The sequence below is a fragment of the Suricata suricatta genome, chromosome 6 (assembly GCF_006229205.1).
Source record: "Suricata suricatta isolate VVHF042 chromosome 6, meerkat_22Aug2017_6uvM2_HiC, whole genome shotgun sequence".
In the NCBI taxonomy this organism is placed as follows: Eukaryota; Metazoa; Chordata; class Mammalia; order Carnivora; family Herpestidae; genus Suricata; species Suricata suricatta.
In genome coordinates this window covers 93,805,719-93,820,555 of record NC_043705.1, presented here as the reverse complement: position 1 = coordinate 93,820,555, position 14,837 = coordinate 93,805,719, and positions in this window count along the sequence as shown.

Genomic DNA, 14,837 nt, shown 5'->3' with positions numbered 1-14,837 from the left:
GTAACATATTTTGTCTAAATTTGCCTATTAATATTTTACTTTGTTTGCTTTATCATTTAAGTCCTTGCAATCTCTTTCATGCTCTCTCTCTCTATATATGTATAGATGTAATTTTTTCCTGTACCACTTGAAGGTAAATTTCATATACCATGGCCTTTAACCCGTAAATTCTTTAACATAGGATTTCCAAATAATAGGGATATTCTCTAACATAGTCACATTGCTGTTGTCAACTACAAAAACTTTTTTAATGTTTTTATTTACTTTTGAAAGAGAGAGAGAGAGACAGAGCATGAGACAGGGAGGGAAAGAGAGAGAGGAAAACACAGAATTTGAAGCAGGCTTCAGGCTCTGGACTGTCAGCGCAGAGCCCGATGCAGGGCTCAAACTTATGAGCTGTAAGATCATGACCTGAGCCAAAATCGGACACTGAACTGACTGAGCCACCCGGGTCCCTGAGCTGTTGTCAACTTCATAGATTTACATATATGCAGTACCTTTATCTAAACTATCATCTACATTCAACTTGGTCAGTTGATCCAATAATATTCTTTTTTGCGTTTTTTTTTTTCTCTTTCAGTACAGAATCCAGTTTACAGGGTAGTATTGCCTTTAGTTGTCCTGTCTCTTTAGCATATTTAGCCTTTTTTAAAAAAATTCAGTCATGTCCGTAGCTGTTCTTTGTCTTTAAAGACATTGACATTTTTTAAAAGATATTCTTCCATCTTTTCAAAAATAGAGCATTTCTTATTGTGCGTTTGATTTGATATTTCCTTGTTGACTGAATTGTGTTTATGCCTTCTCACGGGAATGCTGCACAGGAGGCATTTTTTCTTTCTGCAGCCACATTATGTCCATCTGTCCTCATTGGTGGTGGTCATTTTAACATCCAGTCAAGGCGTTGCCCACTTCTCCTCTGTCCATTGTAGAATTGTTGTTTCTTCATTTCTTTTTCCTACCCCCCTTCCTCACTCATATGGTTATAACAAACAAAACTACTAAAAAACTGTTAGGATGTGTTTGCTGTTCTACCACTCCACCCTACAGCCCACTCTGTCCAGGATTGAATATATATTGCTCAGTGCTCTGTTCATAAGTACTTAGGTTACTTCTTTATTTTTAATCCTTTCAATGTGGTTATGGTGTTCTCTTGAAATATGAAGGCTCATTTATTTCAGATTCCTTGCAGTTTTTTCCCCTTCCCATTCTTATTGATTTAATTAATCCTTTTAAATATGTGGTATATTAACATGCTTAAAAATTCCAAAGTATACATAAAAGTATGCTCAGAGAAATACCACTCTTTCTCATATCCCTTCTAGTCCATATCTCCACCTCACCACATGTAACTTCATTTTTTCCCGTGGTTTATATGTGCTACCTTTTTAAATGACAAACAAGTGTATGCTTCTGTTCTCATACAATATATAGTATCACATGTATGTTCTTTTATACTTTCATTTTCACTTAACGGTGAAACACTTCCTCATTTTCTTTATAGAAGTGTAGCATTCCATCACATTTACCCACTTTCCTATACTTGGAGACTTAGATGGTTTCCAGTATTTTTCAATTACAAATAATACCTCAATGAATAACCTTGTTCATTTGCATATTTTGGAGGTATATCTTCTGTGTAAATTTCTGGAAGTAGCACTGCACATGAAGTTTGGTAAAATATTTTTATACATTCCTCCATCAGGCTTGCCCCACTTCTTATTTCTGCTTGGCATGTCAGAGAGAGCCTCTTTCTGCACAGACTTTCCAACTGAGTTGATTGTCAAGCTTTTGAATTGCCAATGTGGTGGTTTATAAATGGTGCCTCAGTAGTTTTGAGAGAATTAAGATGAATATATTTTTTATATGATTAGAGGGAATTTTATATTTCTTTTTATGAGTTATCTGTTCAAAGCATGTCCTTAAAAATATCATAATGTTGATTTAGGAGTGCCTTCATCCTGACTGAAGGACAGTGATAGACAGTAAGTAAATATTTAATAAACCAGAAGTCAGAAATCAAAATATCAACAGCATATAGTCTTCATAATATATTCTTCTCTTCTGTATGGCTGTCTGATCTCCTTTTTCTCTTTTATAAGGACAAACCTGGATAATCCAGGATAATCATCTCCTCTTAAGATCCTTAAAGTATGTATTTTGCCATAAAAGGAAATATTTACTTTTTTGCTCTTTTGCTATATAAGGTAATAGTCATAATTTTCAGGGATTAAGACATAGACATATATTTTGGGGAGCTACCACTGAGCTCATTACACACGCATAATCATATGATATGAAGAGGAAAGAGAATATTGTATATGCGCTTTCACTCTCACCATTGTCTGGAATAGAAGATTACTGGATACTGTCAGCACATCTGGCTGAATGAGGTTTAGTAATTGTTTCTTTGTTGTAACTGGCTTAATCTTTTTTGTTTTAATGTGCCCTAACAGAAGTAACCATATTATAAATTTATATATATAAAAAAAAGAACCCATCTGAGAATGTCTGGATTATACAGTAAATAATTTTGAAAAAGAAGAACAAGCCACTTGAAAAACTTTAAGCTGCTAATGAGCTTTATTTGTGACTTTGGCAACAATAATGAAATGTGATTATAAAGCTTTCTAGAAGGGTGAGATCACAGTATTCCAGACTTGATGTTTCAACTGAAGACATCATTCAGATAAGATGGTGTCATCAGGACTGAACATATGTTTGAGCCACCTTGTACTTATTGCTGTTGTTTTACACAGTTGATCTTAAACAAAAGCCCATCTTTAAATGTCATTGTAAAGGGCTTTCTCCTTTATTTGGGGATAAGATCATAGAATCAGTAAATATTATTGCCTTGTATATTTTCATAATGCCTGTCTGTCACAAAGGTTGACGTAGAACTGTCTGTTGTAATTTAAACAAGATGTTATTATTAGTCGTATAGAGATTAACATTACATTTTACAGTATACCCTGTAGGCATTCACAGTAAATTGATGAATCACAGAATCATAGAATTGGCAAAGCATGTAGAAGTAAGTTAATGTAATCACTCATTTGATTTGACACTTGAATAGAATTTCTGCAAATCCTTTGCTAAGAGGGCATCTAGATTTTGTTAAAATGACTCCAATTTCAGGGAACTCACTACCTCTCAGAAGACCCTATATCATTTTAATGGTTCTGCATTAAGAAAATAAAAACATCAGGCCACCTGGGTGGCTCAGTCAATTAAGCATATGACTCTTGGTTTCAGTTCAAGTCATGATTTCACTATTCTTGAGTTTGAGCCCCATGCACGACTCTGCACTAACAGTGCAGAGCCTGTTTGTGATTCTTTCTCTCTCCCTCTCTCTCTGCCCCTTCCTCACCAATGCCTTCTCTGTCTATCAAAATAAATAAGTAAACATAAGAAAAAGAAAATACATCATCTTACATAAAAAATTAAGTTAAATGTTTCTCTATATGTTTTGCAGATGGTGCATTTACCTTTTCTAGTCATCTCTGGCTACATTCACAATCCTGAGAATTTTCTTTAGTTCCTAGTGGGTTGCTGTTTTGAGTTATTTTAGATTTTGTCTACATATATGGATATTGCCAGTGCTACTGTCTTTACTAACATTGACTGCAACCATTTGTGCTTCCATGTTAGAGAAAGTATAAGAAACTATAACATCAAAAAGCAGGAGGGAGTTTTGGGTTGTGGCCTTTGACTGGTGCTTTGAGTCTGAAGGGTCTACGGAGTTCCTTAAATTCTTGCATTGTTGGTAAGTATTTTTCCTTAAACCAAACAAGGGTTTTGTATTATAGAAATTATAAAAATTTAGAAGAGTCTCAGAAGTTTAGGAATGTAGCCAGATTTCAAAAAGGAAGTAGAACAGGGATCTGTAGAGCTTTTTAAAAAAAATACCTTAAATTTTGTTCATTCATTTCTCTTTCTCTTTTTTTCTCTTTCTCAGTACCCATCTTATTTCTTCTACATGTCTTCAGATTTTGCTTTATCCTTTTTCTGTCTATGCAAACTGGCTTGTGCAGCATTCCTAGTTGTCAATTTTACATTAAGATTATCTTAGACCAATCAACTGTCTTCAATTATATTACCAAGTCCTACAAGAGATAAGCCACTTGCCCCAACTCAGCTCAAGGCAGACATTCTCCCTCCCTTAACCAGTAAGAGCTAAGGGGCTGAGGTCACGTAATGATGTTATTCAATGTCAAGTCTGGAGGTTAATACCGGTAGATCAAGACCAGGCAATTCCAGGAGAATGTAGATGGCTCTAGAACAGGACAGCCAATCCTCCAAACGTCTGCAACAGAGAGGGGCAAACTTAAACATCAAGCTTCCTGGAGTTTGAGAAATCAAACTAAATATTTTCTGTAGCAGGTACCTGTGTTGGACAATGAGGCTACAAAAGTAACCACTGGGTTGTTTGAAACATATCTTAAGCTATTGAAAAAGTGAGAGAGAATTTAAACTTTACTTTCTTGTCTGGATCAGCTTGCATGAGGATTCAGGAGAGACTAAGTATAAAGAAATAGCATGTTAACTTTTATGAACCTAGCTTGGTGAACTCAGGAAAGGAAAGAACCTCAACACAAAACTCTCTGAATGCATTCCAAGAGTAGATTGATGTTGCTGGGAATTAGGTCACATTTTCTTTTGCCCTTGTGTTGAGTATCTTACTAAAATTTAGGTCTTTTAAACATTTGCTGTTAAGTTATATCTCAGCCCACCTGTATTTACCCTTTATTACTTTGTACAGCGCTTGACATTTATCCTGAATGAATTCATGACATGACTCAGCACTCCAGTCTGACATGATGTTTCTGAATTTTGATTCAATAAACTTATCTAGAACTTATCCCTTAAGCTTCATGTCAGCTGAAAATATGATCACATGCCATCAGGTAGTGATGAGACATTTAAGGTAGCAACTGTAGTAAAATGTGTTATTTGGCAAGGTCTTAGAAATCTGGGTTGCAGTTTCAACTATGCCATATATTGTATGAATTTGGGTAGGCCACTTAATTGCATTATACCTTATTCTATCATACATGAATGGAACAATAAACAATTCAGTGTTAAAAATTGAGACAGCACCTTAAAAGTTAGGCCATTGCTTGAACTTCTATATAAACTGGTAACATCATTGAACATCTCTAGTCTTAAGTATCAGGAAATGCCAGATGGGATGAACTGCTTCAGTTCTCGCCCTTGAGCACACTGATCTGAAGAGCCAGTTGAATTTTTCTCTGCAGCTTAGAAGTTGCAGCTGTGGAGCACACCTTCACTGGAAGGGTAATTTCTTCGATCCCTAGCATCAAATGCATTTCAAGTGTCAGATGGTGCCTTGAAGGGACCAGTCAGTACAGGCATCAAGGCTGTTAAGGGTGATGCCCGTCAAAGGAATTACATTAGTTTGATTCTGAGACAGCTCCACTGACTGCAAGGTGGTTTCTGTACTGGTGCATGCTGTTTTAATTCACACAGCATCCTTATGTCCTTCTTAAGTTTTTTGAACAGTATCCTTATTTCCCTTCAGATAATGATACTATTTCATCTCAATCCATTTAGTGCAGTGGAGTTGAACTCTTGTCCCAAAGGTGGATGTGAACTGCTTACTTGGACAAATAGGGATACATCTCCACTGGTCATAGCGATAAAGTCAGAGACAAGTATGCAAATCAAGTGAATGCAATCAGACTTCTTCCTCAGATAAATTAAATATTGAATAGAATGGCAAAGACAAAAAAAATTGTCACATGGTCATTAGTACCTGCATTATATACTCCAGACTGTCCTAGTTTCTGTCCTTCCCAAGGCCTTTGCTGGGTTTTGTTACTTGTAACTGAAGAACTGAAAACAGTATATACCATAATTTTAGAAAATGAAGAAATTTGCACTATAAAGTCAAGAAAATGTAACACCTATATGCCCCATGGGACTTCACTGAGCCTAAGTACCAGTGAGTTCTGTGCTTCTGCCATTTAGGCCAGAAACACCCATTATCAGTCTGGCCACTCCCGTGGTCCTCATCGCTCACCATTTAAGCCATTCACTATATCCACTTTGTATCCATCCACACCACCCCCTGTACTTCAGGTATCAGCCCAGATTATGCTTTCCCTGGGCACTGGTTTATTAGTTCAATCGTGATTATGATTCATAATTACTTGAAATGACTTACCTCATCCTGGCTCCATCCGTGCTTCCTGTGTCCAAATTCTTCCAAATACCAAAGTAAATACTAAAGTAAAATTCTATATCATTTTCTATGTATGATTGCTCTTATTATAATAGAAATAATTAGTATTTGTTAGAGAAAGTTGATCATAGAAAACTAGTGTTGTGTTGTTGTTTTGTTGTTTGTTGTTGTGTTCTTTCTACTGGAACTATAGCAGCAATCTCCTTAGTACTATCTAGCCCTGTATGTCACTGAGAAGCACATTAGTTATCTATTACTAGATAACAAATTACCCTAAAGCTCAGTGATTTGAACAACAACACATCCTCTCAGTTTCTGCAGATGTGGAATACAGACACAGCTTAGCCCAGTTAAGCATCCAACATCCAACTGATTTCATATCAGGTCATGATTTCGTGATTCATGAGATGGAGCCCCACATTGGACTCTGCACTGAAAGCATGGATCCTGTTTGTGATTCTCTCACTGTCTCTCTCTCTGAAAAATAAATAAATAAACTTACAGAAACCCCCACAAAACATGTTATCAGTGTCTGTGGCCTCATCTCAAGGCTAAAGTGGTCAAGGACCTACTTGCAAACTCACTTATGCAGTTGTCAGCATGGTTCAGTTTCTCAAGGCATATTGGACCAAGGGACAAGTTTCTCATTGACTATTGGCTGGAAGCTACCTTTGGTTCCCTGAATTGTAGGCCTCTCCATATGGCATCTGGCTTCATCCGAGTAGGCAAGCAAGAGAGGGAGAGAGATAAAGAAAGAATATGAACAGAACAGAAGTCACAATCCTTTATAAGCTAATCTTGAAAGTGATACCCCATTCCATTTGGGTATTCTATTGTTCACAAGCAAGTTCTATTGCCTGGCTCACCCTTAGGAATAGGGAATTCCACAAGCTCATGACCAGGAGTCAGGTGAGAATCTGTTTTCCACAGTGAGCTTGACTATTTTTTGTTGTTGTTCATTTATTGTTATCATACAGGTACTCAATCACCAAACATTGACAACGGTTAAGGCACGAAATAACATAGCATTCACTTTACAATGTCATCACATTTCTGCATTTTATACAGTAGCACCTCTATGCTTCTGAAAAGAAATTTCACATATATTTCTTATTGAAATCATCTCCTTGTCACTTTCAGTTACATAGCAGTATGTTCCTTTAAAACTTGTGGTGTTGCATAGCCTGGTGGCCAGGATACAATGGGATCTAGATGTGCTAGAAACAATATTCCTATTTGCTTATGGTGCCAAACTATGCAGGGTCTTCATTGACAAGAGCTGTTCAGTCATTGTTCTTTATGAGGACATGCTTAAATGCAGTTAACTTGATTCTTGGGAACATCAGTGACTCTTGGGCTCACAGTTTTGCTAAGCAATTGGACATCTTACTAGAAGAATGTTCATGTTTCTTTCATGTACCAAGTAGCCAGTCCTTTTCTATTGTCTTTTTTAAAGATATTATTGTAATATGACATTTCCAGTTACTCTTAAATCTAATTTTTGTATACATGAATGTCGAAAGTAGATTGTGTATGTGAGTGTGTGTGTATGTTTCCCAAATCATTGTCTGCCTTGGAATGCATAAATCTAAGAATTTTGTATTTTAGTGATTATTTCTAATTAGTCCCATGACTTTAATCACTAGTAGTCTGGTATATAAATAAGCAACTTACATGTACTGTGCCTTTTTGATGATAGAAATAAAAAACTTAAAATTTGAATCAACATTCACCTGTGTCACATACAGACTATAGTCATGAAAATAACTGTGATTTGGAACACAGAATAGGCATTCTGGTTAACTGAACTTTTTACTTAAAGGAAACAATATATCCAGAAGGTATCCAGAGACTGTAGTCAATGTTTACTATTATATTTGGAATTTTCACACTATGGGGATGTGAGTTATGATGCCACAATATTGTGGAAGAACTGCTGACATGGTTAAATCATGTTTTATTCATGTGTACTTGCCTTTATTCACTCATTCAATAAACAGTTGTGTGATCTGCTCTCTGTGCCAGATGCTACACCCAGTGCTGGTGAGCATAAATAACACATAGTCCTCACACTTCTGATATTCACAGTTTATTTAGAAAAATGTAAATGTATTTATATTTATTTAGATGTAAATAAATATTTATGCTATTTTACACCAAATAGTGATAGTAAAAGAATATAAATGGTAAGGAAATTGTTCGGAGCCAAAGCTCCCAAATTTTTATATTTCATTAATCAGAAAACTTAAATAGAAATTCTATGGGGCTCAGATAGACTTATTTTGCTAACTATATGCTTAGGGGGAAAATCCAAATTATCACAACCAAATCATAAAATATAGGCATTTTTTTAACACTAAAAATATAGAAAAGGTATGATCTTAGGTTAAAATGTATTTTTTCCAAAAAGAACCAACAATATTAGTTATCTATTTCTGTTAGCTACTATATTAGTTACCTATTTCTGCTTAACAAATTACCTCAAGCCCTAGAATCTTACATAACAAAGATGTATTCTCTCACAGTTTCTAAAGATCAGGAAGTTTGGTACAGCTTAGCTAGGAACCTCTGGCTCTGGGTATTTGTAGGGTATAGTGGATGTGTCATTTGAGGCTGCAGTCATTTAAAGGCCAAACTGGGGGAAGATCTCATTCCAAACCACTCATTAGCTATTGGTAAGTCTCTTAATGGCCTGTTGGCTGGAGGCTTTCTTCCATTACTTCCATTCGTGTCTCTGCCTGTTGAAAACACAGCATGGCAGCTTGTGGCCTGTAGAGTGAGCAGACAAGAGGGGTGTGTGTAAATGGAAGCCAGAGTCCCTCAGTGCTTACTCTTGGAAGTGACAGCCAAGTACTTTTTCCTGGCTCCCACATATCAGAAGCGAGATACTGTGTCCTAGCCCACATGCAAGTGGGTTAATACTAGGAAGTTGGGATCTGTGGGCCACCTTAGAGGGTGCCTATCACAACATTTTTCATGTTGCATTGCATCTTGTGTTGATAAATCTCTGTAATAAATAAAAAGAGACAAAAGATAGGAAAGCCCTCTCAGAGGTAATACTGAACAGTATCTTCCCATTTAAAAAATGAATTATTAGAATGACTGTTAAGTCGATATGAGCTACCAGGTACATATAGCAAGGTGGATTACCAGAGATCAAGGATAAAGGGGAATATGCAGAGTCAGAGCAAATAACACTTCAGAAGTGCGGGAGAACCTTACATACCATACTAAGGAGTGAGGCTTATTTTGCAAGAAGAGTTTCAGAAGACACTGGAAGGAGTGCTTCATGTCTTTTTGTCATCTTTATTAATGTAATATTTGTAAAATTCATAGAAAGTTGCTTTGTTAAAAATATTAGTATAGTCATTTATAGGATGTACATGTATTTGTTGCTCAATGGTTAGATTCCTATAAACAGTGAATCACTTAAAAATAGTTTTCTAATTACAGATTAAGAATTTTTTTTAAAAAGCCAAGCACATTTTTTAAAAAGACATTTTATCCTAATCTATCCATAAAAAAATGCTTAAGGGAACTGTTAAACTTAGCCTTCTATCATTAACATAATTAATCTCCATTCTCTCCATTATGAGAATTATTGATATGAAGCCTTGATCATAATCAAGGCACATGAATGAAAGCATCTGCCCACACATATACATTGAGAAAAATCCATAGAGAACAACTTCAGAATATCTCAGTACAGGATCACTGGTAGGGTAGATCCTGGTCTGCAAATCACTGAATTGCATTTTGCTATAAATATGGTCCTATCACCTCCAAACAGATGTCCTGGGGGTACTTCTGCATATGCTTCCAGTATATGATATATAAACATTTGGCGAGCAATTTAAATATTAACCCAAGCTTATAAATGTTTCCACCTAAATTTTTAATGTTCTCATCATATAACTAGTTTACTTTGTTTCACATTTTGAGGGTATAAAAATAAAATAAGATAACATTTCTTTATAAAATCCAGATTATAAAAGTATACTACCTTTTTCATATTAAGAAAATACCATTCTCTCTGCTTTTGGATTCTTCTGATCTAAAGCAATCAAGAACTCCTGGGATTATACTCCATCCAAGTGGAGTTGCCTCATAATATGAAAACTAGAAAATGCAGTGTATCAGTTGAGCCGGGTTCAGAATGAGTAAGTTGAGGTGAAAGGGAGTAGAAGGCTAGACTATAGAAAGAGCATGTGCAAAGTACCCTGCCAGGAGGGCCTATAACAGGCGTAAGCAGACTGGAAGCCCTGAGATTAGAGCAGAAAGAGCAAGGGGGAGATAGTGCATTTGGAAATGAAACGGGGAGGGTCCTCAGAGTCTACTTAAAAGAGATACTGTGATCACTTAGGGAGACTCTGCGGACCAAAATGAAGTATGTCCTCCGAATTACCCTAAGACATGCCAGCACCTAAATTCTCTGTAGAGGTTAATCTTCACATGATAAGGAGCTACTAGACAAATTATCAGGAAATACAATGTGCAAAGGACTAGAGAATCCAAGGGAATATAGTGTTTCCAGAAGAAGGAATTGATTAACAGTACTGAATGCTGTTGAAGCAACAAGAGGCATTAATAGAAACTTGGAAATTTTCAGTGTCTCTAATGAATATGTTTCGGTGAAAAATAAAGAAAGGCAGAAGCTAAAATGGAATGAATTAAGGAAAAAGTGAAGACTGACTAAATGGAAGCAACAAATATAAACAGTTCTCTCTAGAAGTTGGCATACCAAGTGGAGGAAATAGATCGAGTTGTAGCTAGTAGCCCTTGAGTGGTTGAGTCAAGTTAGTTTTAAAATGTGAATGGTTTGACTGTTTATTAAAATCAAAACAACCATAAAAACAATAATTCTACTCCTAGGCAGATACCTGAAAGAATTGAAAATTGGTGCTCACAAAAATTTATGTACATGAATGTTCACAGAAGCAATATTCACAATAGCCAACAGATGGAAATATCCCAAATGTTCATAAATACATGAGTAAATAAATGAATGGTGATATGTAGATATGATGGGTTATTTTCCAGCCATAAAAACTGATGAACTGGTCATGCTACAACATGAATGAACTTCTAAAACATAACAGTAAGTAAAAGAAACAAGACACAAAAGATTACATATTGTATGACTCTGTGAAATATCCAGAATAGTAAATTCATAGAGACAAAATGCAAATTGGTTATTGCCATGGACTATGGGAAGGTGGAATGAGGAACAGCTGATTAATGAGTAAGAGGCTTCTCTTTGAGATGATGAAAATGTTTTAGAACTTGCTAGATTTTGACACTAGATAGTTTGTGATTGTACAACATTGTGCATGCACAAAATGCTGCTGAATCATTCACTTTAAAATGTTTAATTTTATATTATATGACAGGCCAATTAAAAAATAAAAATAGGGGTGCCTGGGTGGCTTAGTCGATTAAGCATCTGTCTTGGTCTCAAGTCCTGAACTCACCATTTATGAGTTCAAGCCCTGCATCAGGCTCTGTACTGACAGCTTAGAGCCTGGAGCCTGCTTTGGATTCTTTATCTCCCTCTCTCTCTGCTCCTCCCCATGTTCGCATTCTGTGTGTGTGTGTGTGTGTCTCTCTCTCTCAAAAAAATAATAATATTAAAAAAATTAAAATTATCAATGATAAGGATCTAACAGCAGGAAAAATTAAGTATGTAAGAAAGAAATGTATCAAAATTAAAAACTTCATTTTTGAAGTTATCTGTATTTTTTGAAATCCCATTTTGGGCTAGCATTATACAGAATTAAAAAATTTCAGGGGCACCTGGATGGCTCAGTTGGTTAAGCATCCAACTTAGGCTCAGGTCATGATCTCATGATCTCCTGGTTCGTGGGTTTGAGCCCCATGGCGGACTCTTTGCTGACAACTCAGAACCTGGAGGTTGCTTCGAGTTCTGTGTCTTCCTTTCTCTCTGCCCCTTCCTTGCTCATGTTCTGTCTCTCTGTGTCTCTTGATAATAAATAAACATTTAAAAATTTAAAAAAATTCAAGGTAATTAAGCATAGGACATAAATATGTGAATATGCTCTTTTGCATGTTTCCCAGGGAGCATGTATATACTTAATGACAACTGCATCTCTCATTCTCATTTCACATACCTGAGTCTTTGCAAGAGCCAGAGTTAGTAACTTTTGTCCAGATTTGAATCCTGGCTTTGCCACAGGTATGTCAGTTTGGGCAAGCAATTTAGCATTATTTTGCCTCAGTTTCCCTATCTATAAATATATATGATAAAATACTTCAGAGAGTTACTTTGAGGAATATAAATAATATGTATAAGGGATTAAGACAATATCTGGCATATTAAATGTCCAATAAAACTGGATATTGTTAATAATCATCCACAGATGAAAGCAATGTTATTAACCCATCCTACTTAAAAGCTGTGTTAAGATGTGTAAAGATGCTTTGTGTAGTAAGCATGTTATGCTTTCTGTGTCCAGCACCCCTTGAGAATCAGGTAGGACAAGGTATTTGTCTTTTGCATCAGAGTTATAGAAAACCTGTTGTCATATTGGTACTATCAGATATCAGCTAAACTAACAACTAAAGATAAATAGAGTCTAAATGTATTATGGAATTGCTATATGTGGATAATAATATGCTGATTTATTCTCTGTGGATCACTAATGCTTAAATAATACAAGTAATCAATGTATCATTTTAATGGTTAAAATTACAGTTTTCAGATGTTTGGAATTTTCTGTCAATATTGACAAAAAATATTGAAATCTTTTTCTCTAGTCAACTTCAGGTGTGTTAAGATACATCTTGCTTTTTTCATTGTTTTAATTGACAAAATCTATTACTAGTTTGGCTTCCAAGGGATAAGAAAGTCCATCTGAATAAGTAGATCAATCTAAAAAGTAGAGAATGATTGAGATATAGAATCTATTGGGCAAAATGATAATTAGTTATTGTTTAGTGTGTATTGGTCTTTGGTCAGTCAGGGCTGGAAATTGTCATGAGAAAAGGAGTTAAATTGTAGTCGAATATGTATTTGGATCAACTTCTTATCAAGCCAGGAAAAAGAATCCTGATATTATAAATTTTTAGTACAGTTTCATGATATGAACACATTTTATCCTTAAGAAAACTAAAGGGTCATAGGTAAGAACATAAACTGTGGTGAGGGACTATTTGGGTTTATCCTGAATTCAGATTTCCAGTTCATGAAATCTCTTCATGGGTATTTGAGAGTTAAATTATATATTTAATTATATGTAGCAGTTCCTGGTACCTGGCAAATATTCACTTATTGTTAGCTACCCTTTTGTATAATTTGCTTTTAGAAAAATCTTATTTAACAAAAGTGATGCATGGTTCAAGGGAAACTGTGTAAATATATACATACATTTATATATATATTTTTTTACTTTGCAAAGTATTATGAGATATATGACCATGTAAAATCTTTCTCAACATGGATTTATAAAGGAAACCAGACGGTTCTGATGGACTTCTATATTATAACTCAATTTAGAAGGAAACCAAAACAAACCACAGGTTTTTCATATATTCTCATATATGAAAATATATTTCATATGTGAGGATTTTCATATATGAGAATATTTTCATATATGAAATATATTTTCATATATTCTCCCTTTTAAGGAACTGTTTTAAATAGCATAAAATGTGAAGTCTGTAATCTTCTTTTCTATATATTGTGTCAACTGCCTTAGTCATTTATCAGGGAATATAATAAATCTGGATTGATGTCTAAGCTTACTTGGGAATAAAACCCTTAAATTAGTCCTAATTTTCTTTTCTTTTTAAAGAAATAATTTTTAATGTTTATTTATTTTTGAGCAAGAGAAAGACAGTGTGAGCAGGGGAGAGGCAAAGACAGAGGGAGACAGAATCTGAAGCACACTCCAGTCTCTGAGCTGTCAGCACAGAGCCCAATGTGGGGCTTGAACCCACCAACTCTGAGATCATGACCTGAGCTGAAGTCAGATGCTTAACCAGCTGAACCACTCAGGCGCCCCTGTCTTAATTTTCAACCATTATTTTCTTATTTACTTAGAGACTAGGTATTCTACTTAACATACAAATTTGTCAGTCGATATGTGGTCTAGAATTCTTACTGTTAGGAATTTACCAATATATGTAAAAAGTTCATATTTAAACACACATGCATAGGATGTATTGCATCATTTTTTATAACAAATATTGAAAGCAATGAAAGTATTTACCAGTAGAGATTAATTAGTTCAATTCTGGTATCTCTATACAATAAAAACTAATCAGCTATTAAAATAAATGTGATAGACATTAATGTATTAACATATAAATTATCACAAATTATATTATTTTTAAAAAATACAAGTTTTGTGGGTGTGAAGTTTGGTGAGTTCCTTGTATATTTTAGATACTAGCCCTTTATCGGATATGTCATTTGCAACTATCCTTTCCCATTCTGTCGGTTGCCTATTAGTTTTCTTGATTGTTTCCTTTGCCGTGCAGAAGCTTTTTATCTTGATGAAGTCCCAAGAGTTCAGTTTTGCTTTCATTTCCCTTGCCTTTGGGGATGTGTCAAGTAGGAGATTGCTGCGGTAGAGGTCTAGGAGGTTTTTTTCCTACTTTTTCCTCAAGGGTTTTG